Here is a 19,431-nt window from a genome sequence, read left to right on the forward strand (position 1 = left end):
CCCTTTTGGTCGAGTTCGAGTTCCCTTTGGTCGAGTTCGAGTTCCCTTTTGGTCGAGTTCGAGTTCCCTTTTGGTCGAGTTCGAGTTCCCTTTTGGTCGAGTTCGAGTTCCCTTTTGGTCGAGTTCGAGTTCCCTTTTGGTCGAGTTCGAGTTCCCTTTTGGTTTAGCTCGAGTTCCCTTTTGGTCGAGTTCGAGTTCCCTTTTGGTCGAGTTCGAGTTTCCTTTTGGTCGAGTTCGAGTTCCCTTTTGGTCGAGTTCGAGTTCCCTTTGGTCGAGTTCGAGTTCCCTTTTGGTCGAGTTCGAGTTCCCTTTTGGTCGAGTTCGAGTTTCCTTTTTAGGTCGAGTTCGAGTTCCCTTTTGGTCGAGTTCGAGTTCCCTTTTGGTCGAGTTCGAGTTCCCTTTGGTCGAGTTCGAGTTCCCTTTTGGTCGAGTTCGAGTTCCCTTTAGGTCGAGTTCGAGTTCCCTTTTGGTCGAGTTCGAGTTCCCTTTTGGTTTAGCTCGAGTTCCCTTTTGGTCGAGTTCGAGTTCCCTTTTGGTCGAGTTCGAGTTCCCTTTTGGTCGAGTTCGAGTTCCCTTTTGGTCGAGTTCGAGTTCCCTTTTGGTCGAGTTCGAGTTCCCTTTTGGTCGAGTTCGAGTTCCCTTTTGGTCGAGTTCGAGTTCCCTTTTGGTCGAGTTCGAGTTCCCTTTTGGTCGAGTTCGAGTTCCCTTTTGGTCGAGTTCGAGTTCCCTTTTGGTCGAGTTCGAGTTCCCTTTTGGTCGAGTTCGAGTTCCTTTTGGTCGAGTTCGAGTTCCCTTTTGGTCGAGTTCGAGTTCCCTTTTGGTCGAGTTCGAGTTCCCTTTTGGTCGAGTTCGAGTTCCCTTTTGGTTTAGCTCGAGTTCCCTTTTGGTCGAGTTGGAGTTCCCTTTAGGTCGAGTTCGAGTTCCCTTTTGGTCGAGTTCGAGTTCCCTTTTGGTCGAGTTCGAGTTCCCTTTAGGTCGAGTTCGAGTTCCCTTTTGGTCGAGTTCGAGTTCCCTTTTGGTCGAGTTCGAGTTCCCTTTTGGTCGAGTTCGAGTTCCCTTTTGGTCGAGTTCGAGTTCCCTTTTGGTCGAGTTCGAGTTCCCTTTTGGTTTAGCTCGAGTTCCCTTTTGGTCGAGTTCGAGTTCTCTTTTGGTCGAGTTCGAGTTCCCTTTTGGTCGAGTTCGAGTTCCCTTTTGGTTTAGCTTGAGTTCCCTTTTGGTCGAGTTCGAGTTCCCTTTTGGTCGAGTTCGAGTTCCCTTTTGGTCGAGCTCGAGTTCCCTTTTGGTCGAGTTCGAGTTCCCTTTTGGTCGAGTTCGAGTTCCCTTTTGGTCGAGTTCGAGTTCCCTTTAGGTCGAGTTCGAGTTCCCTTTTGGTCGAGTTCGAGTTCCCTTTTGGTCGAGTTCGAGTTCCCTTTTGGTCGAGTTCGAGTTCCCTTTTGGTCGAGTTCGAGTTCCCTTTTGGTGGAGATCGAGTTCCCCTTTGGTCGAGTTCGAGTTCCCTTTTGGTCGAGTTCGAGTTCCCTTTTGGTCGAGTTCGAGTTCCCTTTTGGTCGAGATCGAGTTCCCTTTTGGTCGAGATCGAGTTCCCTTTTGGTCGAGTTCGAGTTCCCTTTTGGTCGAGTTCGAGTTCCCTTTTGGTCGAGATCGAGTTCCCTTTTGGTCGAGTTCGAGTTCCCTTTTGGTCGAGTTCGAGTTCCCTTTTTGTCGAGTTCGAGTTCCCTTTTGGTCGAGTTCGAGTTCCCTTTTGGTTTAGCTCGAGTTCCCTTTCGGTCGAGTTCGAGTTCCCTTTTGGTCGAGTTCGAGTTTCCTTTTGGTCGAGTTCGAGTTCCCTTTTGGTCGAGTTCGAGTTCCCTTTTGGTCGAGTTCGAGTTCCCTTTTGGTCGAGTTCGAGTTCCCTTTTGGTCGAGTTCGAGTTCCCTTTTGGTCGAGTTCGAGTTCCCTTTTGGTCGAGTTCGAGTTCCCCTTTGGTCGAGTTCGAGTTCCCTTTTGGTCGAGCTCGAGTTCCCTTTTGGTCGAGCTCGAGTTCCCTTTTGGTCGAGCTCGAGTTCCCTTTTGGTCGAGCTCGAGTTCTGTTTTGGTCGTGTTCGAGTTCCCTTTTGGTCGAGTTCGAGTTTCCTTTTGGTTTAGCTTGAGTTCCCTTTTGGTCGAGCTCGAGTTCCCTTTTGGTCGAGCTCGAGTTCCCTTTTGGTCGAGCTCGAGTTCCCTGTTGGTCGAGCTCGAGTTCCCTTTTGGTCGAGTTCGAGTTCCCTTTTGGTCGAGTTCGAGTTCCCTTTAGGTCGAGTTCGAGTTCCCTTTTGGTCGAGTTCGAGTTCCCTTTTGGTCGAGTTCGAGTTTCCTTTTGGTCGAGTTCGAGTTCCCTTTTGGTCGAGTTCGAGTTCCCTTTAGGTCGAGTTCGAGTTCCCTTTTGGTTTAGCTCGAGTTCCCTTTTGGAGTTCCCTTTTGGTCGAGTTCGAGTTCCCTTTAGGTCGAGTTCGAGTTCCCTTTTGGTCGAGTTCGAGTTCCCTTTTGGTCGAGTTCCAGTTCCCTTTTGGTCGAGTTCGAGTTCCCTTTTGGTCGAGTTCGAGTTCCCTTTTGGTCGAGTTCGAGTTCCCTTTTGGTCGAGTTCGAGTTCTTTTTAGGTCGAGTTCGAGTTCCCTTTTGGTCGAGTTCGAGTTCCCTTTTGGTCGAGTTCGAGTTCCCTTTTGGTCGAGTTCGAGTTCTTTTTAGGTCGAGTTCGAGTTCCCTTTTGGTCGAGTTCGAGTTCCCTTTTGGTCGAGTTCGAGTTCCCTTTTGGTCGAGTTCGAGTTCCCTTTTGGTCGAGTTCGAGTTCCCTTTAGGTCGAGTTCGAGTTCCCTTTTGGTCGAGTTCGAGTTCCCTTTTGGTTTAGCTCGAGTTCCCTTTTGGTCGAGCTCGAGATCCCTTTTGGTCGAGTTCGAGTTCCCTTTTGGTCGAGTTCGAGTTCCCTTTTGGTCGAGTTCGAGTTCCCTTTCGGTCGAGTTCGAGTTCCCTTTTGGTTTAGCTCGAGTTCCCTTTTGGTCGAGCTCGAGTTCCCTTTTGGTCGAGTTCGAGTTCCCTTTTGGTCGAGTTCGAGTTCCCTTTTGGTTTAGCTCGAGTTCCCTTTTGGTCGAGTTCGAGTTCCCTTTTGGTCGAGTTCGAGTTCCCTTTTGGTCGAGTTCGAGTTCCCTTTTGGTCGAGTTCGAGTTCTCTTTAGGTCGAGTTCGAGTTCCCTTTTGGTCGAGTTCGAGTTCCCTTTTGGTTTAGCTCGAGTTCCCTTTTGGTCGAGCTCGAGATCCCTTTTGGTCGAGTTCGAGTTCCCTTTTGGTCGAGTTCGAGTTTCCTTTTGGTCGAGTTCGAGTTCCCTTTTGGTCGAGTTCGAGTTCCCTTTTGGTCGAGTTCGAGTTCCCTTTTGGTCGAGTTCGAGTTCCCTTTTGGTCGAGTTCGAGTTTCCTTTTGGTCGAGTTCGAGTTCCCTTTTGGTCGAATTCGAGTTCCCTTTTGGTCGAGTTCGAGTTCGCTTTTGGTCGAGTTCGAGTTCCCTTTTGGTTTAGCTCGAGTTCCCTTTTGGTCGAGCTCGAGTTCCCTTTTGGTCGAGTTCGAGTTCCCTTTTGGTCGAGTTCGAGTTCCCTTTTGGTCGAGTTCGAGTTCCCTTTAGGTCGAGTTCGAGTTCCCTTTTGGTCGAGTTCGAGTTCCCTTTTGGTCGAGTTCGAGTTCCCTTTTGGTCGAGTTCGAGTTCCCTTTTGGTCGAGTTCGAGTTCCCTTTTGGTCGAGTTCGAGTTCCCTTTTGGTCGAGTTCGAGTTCCCTTTTGGTCGAGTTCGAGTTCCCTTTTGGTTTAGCTCGAGTTCCCTTTTGGTCGAGCTCGAGTTCTCTTTTGGTCGAGTTCGAGTTCCCTTTTGGTCGAGTTCGAGTTCCCTTTTGGTTTAGCTTGAGTTCCCTTTTGGTCGAGCTCGAGTTCCCTTTTGGTCGAGTTCGAGTTCCCTTTTGGTCGAGCTCGAGTTCCCTGTTGGTCGAGTTCGAGTTCCCTTTTGGTCGAGTTCGAGTTCCCTTTTGGTCGAGTTCGAGTTCCCTTTAGGTCGAGTTCGAGTTCCCTTTTGGTCGAGTTCGAGTTCCCTTTTGGTCGAGTTTGAGTTCCCTTTTGGTCGAGTTTGAGTTCCCTTTAGGTCGAGTTCGAGTTCCCTTTTGGTCGAGTTCGAGTTCCCTTTTGGTCGAGATCGAGTTCCCTTTTGGTCGAGTTCGAGTTCCCTTTTGGTCGAGCTCGAGTTCCCTTTTGGTCGAGCTCGAGTTCCCTTTTGGTCGAGATCGAGTTCCCTTTTGGTCGAGATCGAGTTCCCTTTTGGTCGAGTTCGAGTTCCCTTTTGGTCGAGTTCGAGTTCCCTTTTGGTCGAGATCGAGTTCCCTTTTGGTCGAGTTCGAGTTCCCTTTTGGTCGAGTTCGAGTTCCCTTTTGGTCGAGTTCGAGTTCCCTTTTGGTCGAGTTCGAGTTCCCTTTTGGTTTAGCTCGAGTTCCCTTTCGGTCGAGTTCCCTTTTGGTCGAGTTCGAGTTTCCTTTTGGTCGAGTTCGAGTTCCCTTTTGGTCGAGTTCGAGTTCCCTTTTGGTCGAGTTCGAGTTCCCCTTTGGTCGAGTTCGAGTTCCCTTTTGGTCGAGTTCGAGTTCCCTTTTGGTCGAGTTCGAGTTCCCTTTTGGTCGAGTTCGAGTTCCCCTTTGGTCGAGTTCGAGTTCCCTTTTGGTCGAGCTCGAGTTCCCTTTTGGTCGAGCTCGAGTTCCCTTTTGGTCGAGCTCGAGTTCCCTTTTGGTCGAGCTCGAGTTCTCTTTTGGTCGAGTTCGAGTTCCCTTTTGGTCGAGTTCGAGTTCCCTTTTGGTTTAGCTTGAGTTCCCTTTTGGTCGAGCTCGAGTTCCCTTTTGGTCGAGCTCGAGTTCCCTTTTGGTCGAGCTCGAGTTCCCTGTTGGTCGAGCTCGAGTTCCCTTTTGGTCGAGTTCGAGTTCCCTTTTGGTCGAGTTCGAGTTCCCTTTAGGTCGAGTTCGAGTTCCCTTTTGGTCGAGTTCGAGTTCCCTTTTGGTCGAGTTCGAGTTCCCTTTTGGTCGAGTTCGAGTTCCCTTTTGGTCGAGTTCGAGTTCCCTTTTGGGCGAGTTCGAGTTCCCTTTTGGTCGAGATCGAGTTCCCTTTTGGTCGAGTTCGAGTTCCCTTTTGGTCGAGTTCGAGTTCCCTTTTGGTCGAGTTCGAGTTCCCTTTTGGTCGAGATCGAGTTCCTTTTTGGTCGAGATCGAGTTCCCTTTTGGTCGAGTTCGAGTTCCCTTTTGGTCGAGTTCGAGTTCCCTTTTGGTCGAGATCGAGTTCCTTTTTGGTCGAGTTCGAGTTCCCTTTTGGTCGAGTTCGAGTTCCCTTTTGGTCGAGTTCGAGTTCCCTTTTGGTCGAGTTCGAGTTCCCTTTTGGTTTAGCTCGAGTTCCCTTTCGGTCGAGTTCGAGTTCCCTTTTGGTCGAGTTCGAGTTCCCTTTTGGTCGAGTTCGAGTTCCCTTTTGGTCGAGTTCGAGTTCCCTTTTGGTCGAGTTCGAGTTCCCCTTTGGTCGAGTTCGAGTTCCCTTTTGGTCGAGTTCGAGTTCCCTTTTGGTCGAGTTCGAGTTCCCTTTTGGTCGAGTTCGAGTTCCCCTTTGGTCGAGTTCGAGTTCCCTTTTGGTCGAGCTCGAGTTCCCTTTTGGTCGAGCTCGAGTTCCCTTTTGGTCGAGCTCGAGTTCCCTTTCGGTCGAGCTCGAGTTCCCTTTTGGTCGAGCTCGAGTTCCCTCTTGGTCGAGTTCGAGTTCCCTTTTGGTCGAGTTCGAATTCCTTTTTGGTCGAGTTCGAATTCCTTTTTAGTCGAGTTCGAATTCCCTCTCCTGGGACAGTAGGGGCGACCACCCCCAACCAGGCGCGTTCACAGGTGGCGGATAGTGAGATGGCCTTCAGATATGGAGGTTAGCTGCGAAATAAGCCAGGCTTGCCAGGACGAATAAGCAGTCGTGGACCAACTGGCGGTGCTTCCAACAGGATGGGGCGGGGTAACAGGTGGCACCGTTACACTCAAGAAATACCCCAGGTCTCCAATGACGGGAGCATCATGCGATCAAGAGCCGCATCTTAAGTTCTAGCCCTGGGGAAGGTCACCTCAGATAGCCAGCTATGGCCAAATAGCCGGGTAGACTGGACTCGACAGCCCTGAAAAGCCACCAGTCTAGGAGAAGGACCACTAAGATATAAAAACACGCTGAAGCCGGATGAGCTGGGCCATGTATGGCGCATAACGACAGCTCAACGCATCAACGCTCATATGACAGATTTCCCTTTTGGTCGAGTTTGAATTCCCTTTTGGTCGAGTTTGAATTTCCTTTTCGTCGAGTTTGAATTCTCTTTTGGTCGAGTTCGAATTCCCTTTTCGTCGAGTTTGAATTCTCTTTTGGTCGAGTTCCCTTTTGGTCGAGTTCGAGTTCCCTTTTGGTCGAGTTTGAATTCCCTTTTCGTCGAGTTTGAATTTTCTTTTGGTCGAGTTCCCTTTTGGTCGAGTTCGAGTTCCCTTTTGGTCGAGTTCGAGTTCTCTTTTGGTCGAGTTCGAGTTCCCTTTTGGTCGAGTTCGAGTTCCCTTTTGGTCGAGTTCGAGTTCCCTTTTGGTCGAGTTCGAGTTCCCTTTTGGTCGAGTTCGAGTTCCCTTTTGGTCGAGTTCGAGTTCCCTTTTGGTCGAGTTCGAGTTCCCTTTTGGTCGAGTTCGAGTTCCCTTTTGGTCGAGTTCGAGTTCCCTTTTGGTCGAGTTCGAGTTCCCTTTTGGTCGAGTTCGAGTTCCCTTTTGGTCGAGTTCGAGTTCCCTTTTGGTCGAGTTCGAGTTCCCTTTTAGTCGAGTTCGAGTTCCCTTTTGGTCGAGTTCGAGTTCCCTTTTGGTCGAGTTCGAGTTCCCTTTTGGTCGAGTTCGAGTTCCCTTTTGGTCGAGTTCGAGTTCCCTTTGTTCGAGTTCCCTTTTGGTCTAGTTCGAGTTCCCTTTGGTCGAGTTCGAGTTCCCTTTTGGTCGAGTTCAAGTTCCCATTTGTTCGAGTTCGAGTTCCCATTTGGTCGAGTTCGAGTTCCCTTTTGGTCGAGTTCGAGTTCCCTTTTGGTCGAGTTCGAGTTCCCTTTTGGCCAAGTTCGAGTTCCCTTTTGGTCGAGTTCGAGTTCCCTTTTGGTCGAGTTCGAGTTCCCTTTTGGTCGAGTTCGAGTTCCCTTTTGGTCGAGCTCGAGTTCCCTTTTGGTCGAGTTCGAGTTCCCTTTTGGTCGAGTTCGAGTTCCCTTTTGGTGTAGCTCGAGTTCCCTTTTGGTCGAGTTTGAGTTCCCTTTTGGTCGAGTTCGAGTTCCCCTTTGGTCGAATTCGAGTTCCCTTTAGGTCGAGTTCGAGTTCCCTTTTGGTCGAGTTCGAGTTCCCTTTTGGTCGAGTTCGAGTTCCCTTTTGGTCGAGTTCGAGTTCCCTTTTGGTCGAGTTCGAGTTCCCTTTTGGTCGAGTTCGAGTTCCCTTTTGGTCGAGTTCGAGTTCCCTTTTGGTCGAGTTCGAGTTCCCTTTTGGTCGAGTTCGAGTTCCCTTTTGGTCGAGTTCGAGTTCCCTTTTGGTTTAGCTCGAGTTCCCTTTTGGTCGAGCTCGAGTTCCCTTTTGGTCGAGTTCGAGTTCCCTTTTGGTTTAGCTCGAGTTCCCTTTTGGTCGAGCTCGAGTTCCCTTTTGGTCGAGTTCGAGTTCCCTTTTGGTCGAGTTCGAGTTCCCTTTTGGTCGAGTTCGAGTTCCCTTTTGGTCGAGTTCGAGTTCCCTTTTGGTCGAGTTCGAGTTCCCTTTTGGTCGAGTTCGAGTTCCCTTTTGGTTTAGCTCGAGTTCCCTTTTGGTCGAGCTCGAGTTCCCTTTTGGTCGAGTTCGAGTTCCCTTTTGGTTTAGCTCGAGTTCCCTTTTGGTCGAGCTCGAGTTCCCTTTTGGTCGAGTTCGAGTTCCCTTTTGGTCGAGTTCGAGTTCCCTTTTGGTCGAGTTCGAGTTCCCTTTTGGTCGAGTTCGAGTTCCCTTTTGGCCGAGTTCGAGTTCCCTTTTGGTCGAGTTCGAGTTCCCTTTTGGTCGAGTTCGAGTTCCCTTTAGGTCGAGTTCGAGTTCCCTTTTGGTCGAGTTCGAGTTCCCTTTTGGTCGAGTTCGAGTTCCCTTTTGGTTTAGCTCGAGTTCCCTTTTGGTCGAGCTCGAGTTCCCTTTTGGTCGAGTTCGAGTTCCCTTTTGGTCGAGTTCGAGTTCCCTTTTGGTCGAGTTCGAGTTCCCTTTTGGTCGAGTTCGAGTTCCCTTTTGGTCGAGTTCGAGTTCCCTTTCGGTCGAGTTCGAGTTCCCTTTTGGTTTAGCTCGAGTTCCCTTTTGGTCGAGCTCGAGTTCCCTTTTGGTCGAGTTCGAGTTCCCTTTTGGTCGAGTTCGAGTTCCCTTTTGGTTTAGCTCGAGTTCCCTTTTGGTCGAGTTCGAGTTCCCTTTTGGTCGAGTTCGAGTTCCCTTTTGGTCGAGTTCGAGTTCCCTTTTGGTCGAGTTCGAGTTCCCTTTAGGTCGAGTTCGAGTTCCCTTTTGGTCGAGTTCGAGTTCCCTTTTGGTTTAGCTCGAGTTCCCTTTTGGTCGAGCTCGAGATCCCTTTTGGTCGAGTTCGAGTTCCCTTTTGGTCGAGTTCGAGTTTCCTTTTGGTCGAGTTCGAGTTCCCTTTTGGTCGAGTTCGAGTTCCCTTTTGGTCGAGTTCGAGTTCCCTTTTGGTCGAGTTCGAGTTCCCTTTTGGTCGAGATCGAGTTCCCTTTTGGTCGAGTTCGAGTTCCCTTTTGGTCGAGTTCGAGTTCCCTTTTGGTCGAGTTCGAGTTCCCTTTTGGTCGAGTTCGAGTTCCCTTTTGGTCGAGTTCGAGTTCCCTTTTGGTCGAGTTCGAGTTCCCTTTTGGTCGAGCTCGAGTTCCCTTTCGGTCGAGCTCGAGTTCCCATTTAACCAAAATCAAATAAAATAAAGGTGGCCAACTGCACCCGGTGTTCCCAGGCGGTCACCCATTCAAGTACTAACCGGGCCCGACGTTGCTTAACTTCGGTGATAGGACGAGATCCGGTGCTTTCAACGTGGTGTGGCCGTTGGCGAAAGTGAAGTGAAAATTAAGCCCTATCAATGCTGAGGGAAGGAACATTTAACCAAAATCAAATAAAATAAAGGTGGCCAACTGCACCCGGTGTTCCCAGGCGGTCACCCATCCAAGTACTAACCGGGCCCGACGTTGCTTAACTTCGGTGATCGGACGAGAACCGGTGCTTTCAACGTGATGTGGCCTTTGGCGAAAGTGAAGTGAAAATTAAGCCCTATCAATGCTGAGGGAAGGAACATTTAACCAAAATCAAATAAAATAAAGGTGGCCAACTGCACCCGGTGTTCCCAGGCGGTCACCCATCCAAGTACTAACCGGGCCCGACGTTGCTTAACTTCGGTGATCGGACGAGAACCGGTGCTTTCAACGTGGTGTGGCCGTTGGCGAAAGTGAAGTGAAAATTAAGCCCTATCAATGCTGAGGGAAGGAACATTTAACCAAAATCAAATAAAATAAAGGTGGCCAACTGCACCCGGTGTTCCTAGGCGGTCACCCATCCAAGTACTAACCGGGCCCGACGTTGCTTAACTTCGGTGATCGGACGAGAACCGGTGCTTTCAACGTGGTGTGGCCGTTGGCGAAAGTGAAGTGAAAATTAAGCCCTGTCAATGCTGAGGGAAGGAACATTTAACCAAAATCAAATAAAATAAAGGTGACCAACTGCACCCGGTGTTCCCAGGCGGTCCCCCATCCAAGTACTAACCGGGCCCGACGTTGCTTAACTTCGGTGATCTGACGAGAACCGGTGCTTTCAACGTGGTGTGGCCGTTGGCGAAAGTGAAGTGAAAATTAAGCCCTATCAATGCTGACGAAAGGAACATTTAACCAAAATCAAATAAAATAAAGGTGGCCAACTGCACCCGGTGTTCCCAGGCGGTCACCCATCCAAGTACTAACCGGGCCCGACGTTGCTTAACTTCGGTGATCGGACGAGAACCGGTGCTTTCAACGTGATGTGGCCGTTGGCGAAAGTGAAGTGAAAATTAAGCCCTATCAATGCTGAGGGAAGGAACATTTAACCAAAATCAAATAAAATAAAGGTGGCCAACTGTACCCGGTGTTCCCAGGCGGTCACCCATCCAAATACTAACCGGGCCCGACGTTGCTTAACTTCGGTGATCGGACGAGAACCGGTGCTTTCAACGTGGTGTGGCCGTTGGCGAAAGTGAAGTGAAAATTAAGCCCTATCAATGCTGAGGGAAGGAACATTTAACCAAAATCAAATAAAATAAAGTTGGCCAACTACACCCGGTGTTCCCAGGCGGTCACCCATCCAAGTACTAACCGGGCCCGACGTTGCTTAACTTCGGTGATCGGACGAGAACCAGTGCTTTCAACGTGATGTGGCAGTTGGCGAAAGTGAAGTGAAAATTAAGCCCTATCAATGCTGAGGGAAGGAACATTTAACCAAAATCAAATAAAATAAAGGTGGTCAACTGCACCCGGCAGACCTGTTTACCCTTACGATTTTGGCGTAATTTCTTACGATTTTCTGAAAAAAATACGCCATTCCGCTATCCGTGTCAAGACTACGATTTTCATAAATAAAAAAAATGTAAAAAAAAAATTTTAAAAAAATTGATTTTTTTTTTCTTTTTTTTTCTATTCACATGTTTGGCATTGTTTTTTTCAATGGCAAAATGGGGTGAAAAAGCACAGGACTGACCAGAGATCATGTCTGTCTGATGAGACGCTGGAGAGCCTTATTCTAGTGGTGAAGTCTCGCCCTCACTCATTCGGCAAGCGCAAGTACAGTAGAGAAGCGCTTGACACACTGAAAAAGGCCTACTACGAGCAAAAGAAAAAGAATCAGTGATGCATGTGCTTTTGATGTGATCTTCTTTGAAATTATGATGACTACAAAAACTGACTGATGTGTGAATGATGGATATATGTGCATGATTGCCTTTCACAGTTGTCATGTGCGTTGTAATTGGCGATGAATGCTGGATGATTACTATTTTTGTGCCAGGATTACTATTTTTGGGGCTGAGCATTACTCCAAAACACTTATGGGGGTAAACAGGTCTGACCCGGTGTTCCCAGGCGGTCCCCCATCCAAGTACTAACCGGGCCCGACGTTGCTTAACTTCGGTGATCGGACGAGAACCGGTGCTTTCAACGTGGTGTGGCCGTTGGCGAAAGTGAAGTGAAAATTAAGCCCTATCAATGCTGAGGGAAGGAACATTTAACCAAAATCAAATAAAATATAGGTGGCCAACTGCACCCGGTGTTCCCAGGCGGTCACCCATCCAAGTACTAACCGGGCCCGACGTTGCTTAACTTCGGTGATCGGACGAGAACCGGTGCTTTCAACGTGGTGTGGCCGTTGGGGAAAGTGAAGTGAAAATTAAGCCCTATCAATGCTGAGGGAAGGAACATTTAACCAAAGTCAAATAAAATAAAGGTGGCCAACTGCACCCGGTGTTCCCAGGCGGTCACCCATCGAGGTACTAACCGGGCCCGACGTTGCTTAACTTCGGTGATCGGACGAGAACCGGTGCTTTCAACATGGTGTGGCCGTTGGCGAAAGTGAAGTGAAAATTAAGCCCTATCAATGCTGAGGGAAGGAACATTTAACCAAAATCAAATAAAATAAAGGTGGCCAACTGCACCCGGTGTTCCCAGGCGGTCCCCCATCCAAGTTCTAACCGGGGCCGACGTTGCTTAACTTCGGTGATCGGACGAGAACCGGTGCTTTCACGTGGTGTGGCAGTTGGCGAAAGTGAAGTGAAAATTAAGCACTATCAATGCTGAGGGAAGGAACATTTAACCAAAATCAAATAAAATATAGGTGGCCAACTGCACCCGGTGTTCCCAGGCGGTCACCCATCCAAGTACTAACCGTGCCCGACGTTGCTTAACTTCGGTGATCGGACGAGAACCGGTGCTTTCAACGTGGTGTGGCCGTTGGCGAAAGTGAAGTGAAAATTAAGCCCTATCAATGCTGAGGGAAGGAACATTTAACCAAAATCAAATAAAATAAAGGTGGCCAACTGCACCCGGTGTTCCCAGGCGGTCACCCATCCAAGTACTAACCGGGCCCGACGTTGCTTAACTTCGGTGATCGGACGAGAACCGGTGCTTTCAACGTGGTGTGGCCGTTGGCGAAAGTGAAGTGAAAATTAAGCCCTATCAATGCTGAGGGAAGGAACATTTAACCAAAATCAAATAAAATAAAGGTGGCCAACTGCACCCGGTGTTCCCAGGCGGTCCCCCATCCAAGTACTAACCGGGCCCGACGTTGCTTAACTTCGGTGATCTGACGAGAACCGGTGCTTTCAACGTGGTGTGGCCGTTGGCGAAAGTGAAGTGAAAATTAAGCCCTATCAATGCTGAGGAAAGGAACATTTAACCAAAATCAAATAAAATAAAGGTGGCCAACTGCACCCGGTGTTCCCAGGCGGTCACCCATCCAAGTACTAACCGGGCCCGACGTTGCTTAACTTCGGTGATCGGACGAGAACCGGTGCTTTCAACGTGGTGTGGCCGTTGGCGAAAGTGAAGTGAAAATTAAGCCCTATCAATGCTGAGGGAAGGAACATTTAACCAAAATCAAATAAAATAAAGGTGGCCAACTGCACCCGGTGTTCCCAGGCGGTCACCCATCCAAGTACTAACCGGACCCGACGTTGCTTAACTTCGGTGATCGGACGAGAACCGGTGCTTTCAACGTGGTGTGGCCGTTGGCGAAAATGAAGTGAAAATTAAGCCCTATCTATGCTGAGGGAAGGAACATTTAACCAAAATCAAATAAAATATAGGTGGCCAACTGCACCCGGTGTTCCCAGGCGGTCACCCATCCAAGTACTAACCGGGCCCGACGTTGCTTAACTTCGGTGATCGGACGAGAACCGGTGCTTTCAACGTGGTGTGGCCGTTGGCGAAAGTGAAGTGAAAATTAAGCCCTATCAATGCTGAGGGAAGGAACATTTAACCAAAGTCAAATAAAATAAAGGTGGCCAACTGCACCCGGTGTTCCCAGGCGGTCACCCATCCAAGTACTAACCGGGCCCGACGTTGCTTAACTTCGGTGATCGGACGAGAACCGGTGCTTACAACGTGATGTGGCCGTTGGCGAAAGTGAAGTGAAAATTAAGCCCTATCAATGCTGAGGGAAGGAACTTTTAACCAAAATCAAATAAAATAAAGGTGGCCAACTGCACCCGGTGTTCCAAGGCGGTCACCCATCCAAGTACTAACCGGGCCCGACGTTGCTTAACTTCGGTGATCGGACGAGAATCGATGCTTTCAACGTGGTGTGGCATTTGGCGAAAGTGAAGTGAAAATTAAGCCCTATCAATGCTGAGGGAAGGAACATTTAACCAAAATCAAATAAAATAAAGGTGGCCAACTGCACCCGGTGTTCCCAGGCGGTCACCCATCCAAGTACTAACCGGGCCCGACGTTGCTTAACTTCGGTGATCGGACGAGAACCGGTGCTTTCAACGTGGTGTGGCCGTTGGCGAAAGTGAAGTGAAAATTAAGCCCTATCAATGCTGAGGGAAGGAACATTTAACCAAAATCAAATAAAATAAAGGTGGCCAACTGCACCCGGTGTTCCCAGGCGGTCACCCATCCAAGTACTAACCGGACCCGACGTTGCTTAACTTCGGTGATCGGACGAGAACCGGTGCTTTCAACGTGGTGTGGCCGTTGGCGAAAGTGAAGTGAAAATTAAGCCCTATCAATGCTGAGGGAAGGAACATTTAACCAAAGTCTAATAAAATAAAGGTGGCCAACTGCACCCGGTGTTCCCAGGCGGTCACCCATCGAGGTACTAACCGGGCCAGACGTTGCTTAACTTCGGTGATCGGACGAGAACCGGTGCTTTCAATGTGGTGTGGCCGTTGGCGAAAGTGAAGTGAAAATTAAGCCCTATCAATGCTGAGGGAAGGAACATTTAACCAAAATCAAATAAAATATAGGTGGCCAACTGCACCCGGTGTTCCCAGGCTGTCACCCATTCAAGTACTAACCGGGCCCGACGTTGCTTAACTTCGGTGATCGGACGAGAACCGGTGCTTTCAACGTGGTGTGGCCGTTGGCGAAAGTGAAGTGAAAATTAAGCCCTATCAATGCTGAGGGAAGGAACATTTAACCAAAATCAAATAAAATAAAGGTGGCCAACTGCACCCGGTGTTCCCAGGCGGTCACCCATCCAAGTACTAACCGGGGCCGACGTTGCTTAACTTCGGTGATCTGACGAGAACCGGTGCTTTCAACGTGGTGTGGCCGTTGGCGAAAGTGAAGTGAAAATTAAGCCCTATCAATGCTGAGGGAAGGAACATTTAACCAAAATCAAATAAAATAAAGGTGGCCAACTGCACCCGGTGTTCCCAGGCGGTCCCCCATCCAAGTACTAACCGGGGCCGACGTTGCTTAACTTCGGTGATCGGACGAGAATCGGTGCTTTCAACGTGGTGTGGCCGTTGGCGAAAGTGAAGTGAAAATTAAGCCCTATCAATGCTGAGGGAAGGAACATTTAACCAAAATCAAATAAAATAAAGGTGGCCAACTGCACCCGGTGTTCCCAGGCGGTCCCCCATCCAAGTACTAACCGGGGCCGACGTTGCTTAACTTCGGTGATCTGACGAGAACCGGTGCTTTCACGTGGTGTGGCAGTTGGCGAAAGTGAAGTGAAAATTAAGCACTATCAATGCTGAGGGAAGGAACATTTAACCAAAATCAAATAAAATATAGGTGGCCAACTGCACCCGGTGTTCCCAGGCGGTCACCCATCCAAGTACTAACCGGGCCCGACGTTGCTTAACTTCGGTGATCGGACGAGAACCGGTGCTTTCAACGTGGTGTGGCCGTTGGCGAAAGTGAAGTGAAAATTAAGCCCTATCAATGCTGAGGGAAGGAACTTTTAACCAAAATCAAATAAACTAAAGGTGGCCAACTGCACCCGGTGTTCCCAGGCGGTCACCCATCCAAGTACTAACCGGGCCCGACGTTGCTTAACTTCGGTGATCGGACGAGAACCGGTGCTTTGAACATGGTGTGGCCGTTGGCGAAAGTGAAGTGAAAATTAAGCCCTATCAATGCTGAGGGAAGGAACATTTAACCAAAATCAAATAAAATAAAGGTGGCCAACTGCACCCGGTGTTCCCAGGCGGTCCCCCATCCAAGTACTAACCGGGCCCGACGTTGCTTAACTTCGGTGATCGGACGAGAACCGGTGCTTTCAACGTGATGTGGCCTTTGGCGAAAGTGAAGTGAAAATTAAGCCCTATCAATGCTGAGGGAAGGAACATTTAACCAAAATCAAATAAAATAAAGGTGGCCAACTGCACCCGGTGTTCCCAGGCGGTCAGCCATTCAAGTACTAACCGGGCCCGACGTTGCTTAACTTCGGTGATCGGACGAGAACCGGTGCTTTCAACGTGGTGTGGCCGTTGGCGAAAGTGAAGTGAAAATTAAGCCCTATCAATGCTGAGGGAAGGAACATTTAACCAAAATCAAATAAAATAAAGGTGGCCAACTGCACCCGGTGTTCCCAGGCGGTCACCCATCCAAGTACTAACCGGGCCCGACGTTGCTTAACTTCGGTGATCGGACGAGAACCGGTGCTTTCAACGTGGTGTGGCCGTTGGCGAAAGTGAAGTGAAAATTAAGCCCTATCAATGCTGAGGGAAGGAACATTTAACCAAAATCAAATAAAATAAAGGTGGCCAACTGCACCCGGTGTTCCCAGGCGGTCACCCATCCAAGTACTAACCGGGCCCGACGTTGCTTAACTTCGGTGATCGGACGAGAACCGGTGCTTTCAACGTGGTGTGGCCGTTGGCGAAAGTGAAGTGAAAATTAAGCCCTATCAATGCTGAGGGAAGGAACATTTAACCAAAATCAAATAAAATAAAGGTTGCCAACTGCACCCGGTGTTCCCAGGCGGTCACCCATCCAAGTACTAACCGGGCCCGACGTTGCTTAACTTCGGTGATCGGACGAGAACCGGTGCTTTCAACGTGGTGTGGCCGTTGGCGAAAGTGAAGTGAAAATTAAGCCCTATCAATGCTGAGGGAAGGAACATTTAACCAAAATCAAATAAAATAAAGGTTGCCAACTGCACCCGGTGTTCCCAGGCGGTCACCCATCCAAGTACTAACCGGGCCCGACGTTGCTTAACTTCGGTGATCGGACGAGAACCGGTGCTTTCAACGTGGTGTGGCCGTTGGCGAAAGTGAAGTGAAAATTAAGCCCTATCAATGCTGAGGGAAGGAACATTTAACCAAAATCAAATAAAATAAAGGTTGCCAACTGCACCCGGTGTTCCCAGGCGGTCACCCATCCAAGTACTAACCGGGCCCGACGTTGCTTAACTTCGGTGATCGGACGAGAACCGGTGCTTTCAACGTGGTGTGGCCGTTGGCGAAAGTGAAGTGAAAATTAAGCCCTATCAATGCTGAGGGAAGGAACATTTAACCAAAATCAAATAAAATAAAGGTGGCCAACTGCACCCGGTGTTCCCAGGCGGTCACCCATCCAAGTACTAACCGGGCCCGACGTTGCTTAACTTCGGTGATCGGACGAGAACCGGTGCTTTCAACGTGGTGTGGCCGTTGGCGAAAGTGAAGTGAAAATTAAGCCCTATCAATGCTGAGGGAAGGAACATTTAACCAAAATCAAATAAAATAAAGGTAGCCAACTGCACCCGGTGTTCCCAGGCGGTCACCCATCCAAGTACTAACCGGGCCCGACGTTGCTTAACTTCGGTGATCGGACGAGAACCGGTGCTTTCAACGTGGTGTGGCCGTTGGCGAAAGTGAAGTGAAAATTAAGCCCTATCAATGCTGAGGGAAGGAACATTTAACCAAAATCAAATAAAATAAAGGTGGCCAACTGCACCCGGTGTTCCCAGGCGGTCACCCATCCAAGTACTAACCGGGCCCGACGTTGCTTAACTTCGGTGATCGGACGAGAACCGGTGCTTTCAACGTGGTGTGGCCGTTGGCGAAAGTGAAGTGAAAATTAAGCCCTATCAATGCTGAGGGAAGGAACATTTAACCAAAATCAAATAAAATAAAGGTTGCCAACTGCACCCGGTGTTCCCAGGCGGTCACCCATCCAAGTACTAACCGGGCCCGACGTTGCTTAACTTCGGTGATCGGACGAGAACCGGTGCTTTCAACGTGGTGTGGCCGTTGGCGAAAGTGAAGTGAAAATTAAGCCCTATCAATGCTGAGGGAAGGAACATTTAACCAAAATCAAATAAAATAAAGGTTGCCAACTGCACCCGGTGTTCCCAGGCGGTCACCCATCCAAGTACTAACCGGGCCCGACGTTGCTTAACTTCGGTGATCGGACGAGAACCGGTGCTTTCAACGTGGTGTGGCCGTTGGCGAAAGTGAAGTGAAAATTAAGCCCTATCAATGCTGAGGGAAGGAACATTTAACCAAAATCAAATAAAATAAAGGTTGCCAACTGCACCCGGTGTTCCCAGGCGGTCACCCATCCAAGTACTAACCGGGCCCGACGTTGCTTAACTTCGGTGATCGGACGAGAACCGGTGCTTTCAACGTGGTGTGGCCGTTGGCGAAAGTGAAGTGAAAATTAAGCCCTATCAATGCTGAGGGAAGGAACATTTAACCAAAATCAAATAAAATAAAGGTTGCCAACTGCACCCGGTGTTCCCAGGCGGTCACCCATCCAAGTACTAACCGGGCCCGACGTTGCTTAACTTCGGTGATCGGACGAGAACCGGTGCTTTCAACGTGGTGTGGCCGTTGGCGAAAGTGAAGTGAAAATTAAGCCCTATCAATGCTGAGGGAAGGAACATTTAACCAAAATCAAATAAAATAAAGGTTGCCAACTGCACCCGGTGTTCCCAGGCGGTCACCCATCCAAGTACTAACCGGGCCCGACGTTGCTTAACTTCGGTGATCGGACGAGAACCGGTGCTTTCAACGTGGTGTGGCCGTTGGCGAAAGTGAAGTGAAAATTAAGCCCTATCAATGCTGAGGGAAGGAACATTTAACCAAAATCAAATAAAATAAAGGTGGCCAACTGCACCCGGTGTTCCCAGGCGGTCACCCATCCAAGTACTAACCGGGCCCGACGTTGCTTAACTTCGGTGATCGGACGAGAACCGGTGCTTTCAACGTGGTGTGGCCGTTGGCGAAAGTGAAGTGAAAATTAAGCCCTATCAATGCTGAGGGAAGGAACATTTAACCAAAATCAAATAAAATAAAGGTGGCCAACTGCACCCGGTGTTCCCAGGCGGTCACCCATCCAAGTACTAACCGGGCCCGACGTTGCTTAACTTCGGTGATCGGACGAGAACCGGTGCTTTCAACGTGGTGTGGCCGTTGGCGAAAGTGAAGTGAAAATTAAGCCCTATCAATGCTGAGGGAAGGAACATTTAACCAAAATCAAATAAAATAAAGGTTGCCAACTGCACCCGGTGTTCCCAGGCGGTCACCCATCCAAGTACTAACCGGGCCCGACGTTGCTTAACTTCGGTGATCGGACGAGAACCGGTGCTTTCAACGTGGTGTGGCCGTTGGCGAAAGTGAAGTGAAAATTAAGCCCTATCAATGCTGAGGGAAGGAACATTTAACCAAAATCAAATAAAATAAAGGTTGCCAACTGCACCCGGTGTTCCCAGGCGGTCACCCATCCAAGTACTAACCGGGCCCGACGTTGCTTAACTTCGGTGATCGGACGAGAACCGGTGCTTTCAACGTGGTGTGGCCGTTGGCGAAAGTGAAGTGAAAATTAAGCCCTATCAATGCTGAGGGAAGGAACATTTAACCAAAATCAAATAAAATAAAGGTTGCCAACTGCACCCGGTGTTCCCAGGCGGTCACCCATCCAAGTACTAACCGGGCCCGACGTTGCTTAACTTCGGTGATCGGACGAGAACCGGTGCTTTCAACGTGGTGTGGCCGTTGGCGAAAGTGAAGTGAAAATTAAGCCCTATCAATGCTGAGGGAAGGAACATTTAACCAAAATCAAATAAAATAAAGGTTGCCAACTGCACCCGGTGTTCCCAGGCGGTCACCCATCCAAGTACTAACCGGGCCCGACGTTGCTTAACTTCGGTGATCGGACGAGAACCGGTGCTTTCAACGTGGTGTGGCCGTTGGCGAAAGTGAAGTGAAAATTAAGCCCTATCAATGCTGAGGGAAGGAACATTTAACCAAAATCAAATAAAATAAAGGTTGCCAACTGCACCCGGTGTTCCCAGGCGGTCACCCATCCAAGTACTAACCGGGCCCGACGTTGCTTAACTTCGGTGATCGGACGAGAACCGGTGCTTTCAACGTGGTGTGGCCGTTGGCGAAAGTGAAGTGAAAATTAAGCCCTATCAATGCTGAGGGAAGGAACATTTAACCAAAATCAAATA

The 19,431-nt window shown here is 49.4% G+C and overlaps 49 non-coding genes and 2 pseudogenes across 49 annotated transcripts; all 51 read right to left on the bottom strand.

The window, feature by feature from the left end:
* Nucleotides 1-8,958: 8,958 nt before the first annotated feature.
* LOC138946445 (5S ribosomal RNA) lies at nucleotides 8,959-9,077 on the bottom strand. Its single transcript, XR_011449311.1, has one exon. It is a non-coding gene; the product is annotated as a 5S ribosomal RNA (ribosomal RNA).
* A 75-nt stretch (nucleotides 9,078-9,152) lies between these two features.
* Nucleotides 9,153-9,271, bottom strand: LOC138946438 (5S ribosomal RNA). The gene has a single exon (XR_011449303.1). It is a non-coding gene; the product is annotated as a 5S ribosomal RNA (ribosomal RNA).
* A 75-nt stretch (nucleotides 9,272-9,346) lies between these two features.
* Nucleotides 9,347-9,465, bottom strand: LOC138946483 (5S ribosomal RNA). The gene has a single exon (XR_011449350.1). It is a non-coding gene; the product is annotated as a 5S ribosomal RNA (ribosomal RNA).
* A 75-nt stretch (nucleotides 9,466-9,540) lies between these two features.
* LOC138946411 (5S ribosomal RNA) lies at nucleotides 9,541-9,659 on the bottom strand. Its single transcript, XR_011449273.1, has one exon. It is a non-coding gene; the product is annotated as a 5S ribosomal RNA (ribosomal RNA).
* A 75-nt stretch (nucleotides 9,660-9,734) lies between these two features.
* On the bottom strand, nucleotides 9,735-9,853 carry LOC138946422 (5S ribosomal RNA). Its single transcript, XR_011449283.1, has one exon. It is a non-coding gene; the product is annotated as a 5S ribosomal RNA (ribosomal RNA).
* Nucleotides 9,854-9,928: 75 nt separating this feature from the next.
* LOC138946412 (5S ribosomal RNA) lies at nucleotides 9,929-10,047 on the bottom strand. Its single transcript, XR_011449274.1, has one exon. It is a non-coding gene; the product is annotated as a 5S ribosomal RNA (ribosomal RNA).
* Nucleotides 10,048-10,122: 75 nt separating this feature from the next.
* LOC138946432 (5S ribosomal RNA) lies at nucleotides 10,123-10,241 on the bottom strand. The gene has a single exon (XR_011449295.1). It is a non-coding gene; the product is annotated as a 5S ribosomal RNA (ribosomal RNA).
* A 75-nt stretch (nucleotides 10,242-10,316) lies between these two features.
* Nucleotides 10,317-10,435, bottom strand: LOC138946426 (5S ribosomal RNA). Its single transcript, XR_011449288.1, has one exon. It is a non-coding gene; the product is annotated as a 5S ribosomal RNA (ribosomal RNA).
* Nucleotides 10,436-11,097: 662 nt separating this feature from the next.
* Nucleotides 11,098-11,220, bottom strand: LOC138946448 (5S ribosomal RNA; annotated as a pseudogene).
* Nucleotides 11,221-11,295: 75 nt separating this feature from the next.
* Nucleotides 11,296-11,414, bottom strand: LOC138946424 (5S ribosomal RNA). Its single transcript, XR_011449286.1, has one exon. It is a non-coding gene; the product is annotated as a 5S ribosomal RNA (ribosomal RNA).
* A 75-nt stretch (nucleotides 11,415-11,489) lies between these two features.
* On the bottom strand, nucleotides 11,490-11,608 carry LOC138946425 (5S ribosomal RNA). Its single transcript, XR_011449287.1, has one exon. It is a non-coding gene; the product is annotated as a 5S ribosomal RNA (ribosomal RNA).
* Nucleotides 11,609-11,683: 75 nt separating this feature from the next.
* Nucleotides 11,684-11,801, bottom strand: LOC138946449 (5S ribosomal RNA; annotated as a pseudogene).
* Nucleotides 11,802-11,876: 75 nt separating this feature from the next.
* On the bottom strand, nucleotides 11,877-11,995 carry LOC138946428 (5S ribosomal RNA). Its single transcript, XR_011449291.1, has one exon. It is a non-coding gene; the product is annotated as a 5S ribosomal RNA (ribosomal RNA).
* A 75-nt stretch (nucleotides 11,996-12,070) lies between these two features.
* On the bottom strand, nucleotides 12,071-12,189 carry LOC138946495 (5S ribosomal RNA). Its single transcript, XR_011449363.1, has one exon. It is a non-coding gene; the product is annotated as a 5S ribosomal RNA (ribosomal RNA).
* A 75-nt stretch (nucleotides 12,190-12,264) lies between these two features.
* Nucleotides 12,265-12,383, bottom strand: LOC138946410 (5S ribosomal RNA). Its single transcript, XR_011449272.1, has one exon. It is a non-coding gene; the product is annotated as a 5S ribosomal RNA (ribosomal RNA).
* A 75-nt stretch (nucleotides 12,384-12,458) lies between these two features.
* LOC138946396 (5S ribosomal RNA) lies at nucleotides 12,459-12,577 on the bottom strand. Its single transcript, XR_011449259.1, has one exon. It is a non-coding gene; the product is annotated as a 5S ribosomal RNA (ribosomal RNA).
* Nucleotides 12,578-12,652: 75 nt separating this feature from the next.
* Nucleotides 12,653-12,771, bottom strand: LOC138946414 (5S ribosomal RNA). Its single transcript, XR_011449276.1, has one exon. It is a non-coding gene; the product is annotated as a 5S ribosomal RNA (ribosomal RNA).
* A 75-nt stretch (nucleotides 12,772-12,846) lies between these two features.
* On the bottom strand, nucleotides 12,847-12,965 carry LOC138946408 (5S ribosomal RNA). Its single transcript, XR_011449270.1, has one exon. It is a non-coding gene; the product is annotated as a 5S ribosomal RNA (ribosomal RNA).
* Nucleotides 12,966-13,040: 75 nt separating this feature from the next.
* Nucleotides 13,041-13,159, bottom strand: LOC138946423 (5S ribosomal RNA). Its single transcript, XR_011449285.1, has one exon. It is a non-coding gene; the product is annotated as a 5S ribosomal RNA (ribosomal RNA).
* Nucleotides 13,160-13,234: 75 nt separating this feature from the next.
* Nucleotides 13,235-13,353, bottom strand: LOC138946446 (5S ribosomal RNA). The gene has a single exon (XR_011449312.1). It is a non-coding gene; the product is annotated as a 5S ribosomal RNA (ribosomal RNA).
* A 75-nt stretch (nucleotides 13,354-13,428) lies between these two features.
* On the bottom strand, nucleotides 13,429-13,547 carry LOC138946420 (5S ribosomal RNA). Its single transcript, XR_011449281.1, has one exon. It is a non-coding gene; the product is annotated as a 5S ribosomal RNA (ribosomal RNA).
* Nucleotides 13,548-13,622: 75 nt separating this feature from the next.
* Nucleotides 13,623-13,741, bottom strand: LOC138946415 (5S ribosomal RNA). The gene has a single exon (XR_011449277.1). It is a non-coding gene; the product is annotated as a 5S ribosomal RNA (ribosomal RNA).
* A 75-nt stretch (nucleotides 13,742-13,816) lies between these two features.
* On the bottom strand, nucleotides 13,817-13,935 carry LOC138946441 (5S ribosomal RNA). Its single transcript, XR_011449306.1, has one exon. It is a non-coding gene; the product is annotated as a 5S ribosomal RNA (ribosomal RNA).
* Nucleotides 13,936-14,010: 75 nt separating this feature from the next.
* On the bottom strand, nucleotides 14,011-14,129 carry LOC138946437 (5S ribosomal RNA). The gene has a single exon (XR_011449301.1). It is a non-coding gene; the product is annotated as a 5S ribosomal RNA (ribosomal RNA).
* A 75-nt stretch (nucleotides 14,130-14,204) lies between these two features.
* Nucleotides 14,205-14,323, bottom strand: LOC138946427 (5S ribosomal RNA). Its single transcript, XR_011449289.1, has one exon. It is a non-coding gene; the product is annotated as a 5S ribosomal RNA (ribosomal RNA).
* A 75-nt stretch (nucleotides 14,324-14,398) lies between these two features.
* Nucleotides 14,399-14,517, bottom strand: LOC138946443 (5S ribosomal RNA). The gene has a single exon (XR_011449309.1). It is a non-coding gene; the product is annotated as a 5S ribosomal RNA (ribosomal RNA).
* Nucleotides 14,518-14,592: 75 nt separating this feature from the next.
* LOC138946444 (5S ribosomal RNA) lies at nucleotides 14,593-14,710 on the bottom strand. Its single transcript, XR_011449310.1, has one exon. It is a non-coding gene; the product is annotated as a 5S ribosomal RNA (ribosomal RNA).
* A 75-nt stretch (nucleotides 14,711-14,785) lies between these two features.
* On the bottom strand, nucleotides 14,786-14,904 carry LOC138946431 (5S ribosomal RNA). The gene has a single exon (XR_011449294.1). It is a non-coding gene; the product is annotated as a 5S ribosomal RNA (ribosomal RNA).
* Nucleotides 14,905-14,979: 75 nt separating this feature from the next.
* On the bottom strand, nucleotides 14,980-15,098 carry LOC138946433 (5S ribosomal RNA). Its single transcript, XR_011449297.1, has one exon. It is a non-coding gene; the product is annotated as a 5S ribosomal RNA (ribosomal RNA).
* Nucleotides 15,099-15,173: 75 nt separating this feature from the next.
* On the bottom strand, nucleotides 15,174-15,292 carry LOC138946439 (5S ribosomal RNA). Its single transcript, XR_011449304.1, has one exon. It is a non-coding gene; the product is annotated as a 5S ribosomal RNA (ribosomal RNA).
* Nucleotides 15,293-15,367: 75 nt separating this feature from the next.
* On the bottom strand, nucleotides 15,368-15,486 carry LOC138946430 (5S ribosomal RNA). Its single transcript, XR_011449293.1, has one exon. It is a non-coding gene; the product is annotated as a 5S ribosomal RNA (ribosomal RNA).
* A 75-nt stretch (nucleotides 15,487-15,561) lies between these two features.
* LOC138946442 (5S ribosomal RNA) lies at nucleotides 15,562-15,680 on the bottom strand. The gene has a single exon (XR_011449307.1). It is a non-coding gene; the product is annotated as a 5S ribosomal RNA (ribosomal RNA).
* Nucleotides 15,681-15,755: 75 nt separating this feature from the next.
* On the bottom strand, nucleotides 15,756-15,874 carry LOC138946451 (5S ribosomal RNA). The gene has a single exon (XR_011449314.1). It is a non-coding gene; the product is annotated as a 5S ribosomal RNA (ribosomal RNA).
* A 75-nt stretch (nucleotides 15,875-15,949) lies between these two features.
* LOC138946493 (5S ribosomal RNA) lies at nucleotides 15,950-16,068 on the bottom strand. Its single transcript, XR_011449360.1, has one exon. It is a non-coding gene; the product is annotated as a 5S ribosomal RNA (ribosomal RNA).
* Nucleotides 16,069-16,143: 75 nt separating this feature from the next.
* Nucleotides 16,144-16,262, bottom strand: LOC138946494 (5S ribosomal RNA). The gene has a single exon (XR_011449361.1). It is a non-coding gene; the product is annotated as a 5S ribosomal RNA (ribosomal RNA).
* A 75-nt stretch (nucleotides 16,263-16,337) lies between these two features.
* On the bottom strand, nucleotides 16,338-16,456 carry LOC138946496 (5S ribosomal RNA). The gene has a single exon (XR_011449364.1). It is a non-coding gene; the product is annotated as a 5S ribosomal RNA (ribosomal RNA).
* A 75-nt stretch (nucleotides 16,457-16,531) lies between these two features.
* On the bottom strand, nucleotides 16,532-16,650 carry LOC138946456 (5S ribosomal RNA). Its single transcript, XR_011449320.1, has one exon. It is a non-coding gene; the product is annotated as a 5S ribosomal RNA (ribosomal RNA).
* Nucleotides 16,651-16,725: 75 nt separating this feature from the next.
* On the bottom strand, nucleotides 16,726-16,844 carry LOC138946488 (5S ribosomal RNA). Its single transcript, XR_011449356.1, has one exon. It is a non-coding gene; the product is annotated as a 5S ribosomal RNA (ribosomal RNA).
* Nucleotides 16,845-16,919: 75 nt separating this feature from the next.
* Nucleotides 16,920-17,038, bottom strand: LOC138946457 (5S ribosomal RNA). Its single transcript, XR_011449321.1, has one exon. It is a non-coding gene; the product is annotated as a 5S ribosomal RNA (ribosomal RNA).
* Nucleotides 17,039-17,113: 75 nt separating this feature from the next.
* Nucleotides 17,114-17,232, bottom strand: LOC138946497 (5S ribosomal RNA). Its single transcript, XR_011449365.1, has one exon. It is a non-coding gene; the product is annotated as a 5S ribosomal RNA (ribosomal RNA).
* Nucleotides 17,233-17,307: 75 nt separating this feature from the next.
* On the bottom strand, nucleotides 17,308-17,426 carry LOC138946498 (5S ribosomal RNA). Its single transcript, XR_011449366.1, has one exon. It is a non-coding gene; the product is annotated as a 5S ribosomal RNA (ribosomal RNA).
* Nucleotides 17,427-17,501: 75 nt separating this feature from the next.
* LOC138946499 (5S ribosomal RNA) lies at nucleotides 17,502-17,620 on the bottom strand. The gene has a single exon (XR_011449367.1). It is a non-coding gene; the product is annotated as a 5S ribosomal RNA (ribosomal RNA).
* Nucleotides 17,621-17,695: 75 nt separating this feature from the next.
* LOC138946500 (5S ribosomal RNA) lies at nucleotides 17,696-17,814 on the bottom strand. Its single transcript, XR_011449369.1, has one exon. It is a non-coding gene; the product is annotated as a 5S ribosomal RNA (ribosomal RNA).
* Nucleotides 17,815-17,889: 75 nt separating this feature from the next.
* On the bottom strand, nucleotides 17,890-18,008 carry LOC138946391 (5S ribosomal RNA). The gene has a single exon (XR_011449254.1). It is a non-coding gene; the product is annotated as a 5S ribosomal RNA (ribosomal RNA).
* Nucleotides 18,009-18,083: 75 nt separating this feature from the next.
* Nucleotides 18,084-18,202, bottom strand: LOC138946458 (5S ribosomal RNA). The gene has a single exon (XR_011449322.1). It is a non-coding gene; the product is annotated as a 5S ribosomal RNA (ribosomal RNA).
* Nucleotides 18,203-18,277: 75 nt separating this feature from the next.
* On the bottom strand, nucleotides 18,278-18,396 carry LOC138946460 (5S ribosomal RNA). The gene has a single exon (XR_011449323.1). It is a non-coding gene; the product is annotated as a 5S ribosomal RNA (ribosomal RNA).
* Nucleotides 18,397-18,471: 75 nt separating this feature from the next.
* Nucleotides 18,472-18,590, bottom strand: LOC138946392 (5S ribosomal RNA). The gene has a single exon (XR_011449255.1). It is a non-coding gene; the product is annotated as a 5S ribosomal RNA (ribosomal RNA).
* Nucleotides 18,591-18,665: 75 nt separating this feature from the next.
* On the bottom strand, nucleotides 18,666-18,784 carry LOC138946393 (5S ribosomal RNA). Its single transcript, XR_011449256.1, has one exon. It is a non-coding gene; the product is annotated as a 5S ribosomal RNA (ribosomal RNA).
* Nucleotides 18,785-18,859: 75 nt separating this feature from the next.
* LOC138946394 (5S ribosomal RNA) lies at nucleotides 18,860-18,978 on the bottom strand. The gene has a single exon (XR_011449257.1). It is a non-coding gene; the product is annotated as a 5S ribosomal RNA (ribosomal RNA).
* Nucleotides 18,979-19,053: 75 nt separating this feature from the next.
* Nucleotides 19,054-19,172, bottom strand: LOC138946395 (5S ribosomal RNA). Its single transcript, XR_011449258.1, has one exon. It is a non-coding gene; the product is annotated as a 5S ribosomal RNA (ribosomal RNA).
* Nucleotides 19,173-19,247: 75 nt separating this feature from the next.
* Nucleotides 19,248-19,366, bottom strand: LOC138946397 (5S ribosomal RNA). Its single transcript, XR_011449260.1, has one exon. It is a non-coding gene; the product is annotated as a 5S ribosomal RNA (ribosomal RNA).
* Nucleotides 19,367-19,431: the final 65 nt, after the last annotated feature.

Source organism: Littorina saxatilis, linkage group LG13, assembly GCF_037325665.1.
Source record: "Littorina saxatilis isolate snail1 linkage group LG13, US_GU_Lsax_2.0, whole genome shotgun sequence".
NCBI classification, from domain to species: Eukaryota; Metazoa; Mollusca; class Gastropoda; order Littorinimorpha; family Littorinidae; genus Littorina; species Littorina saxatilis.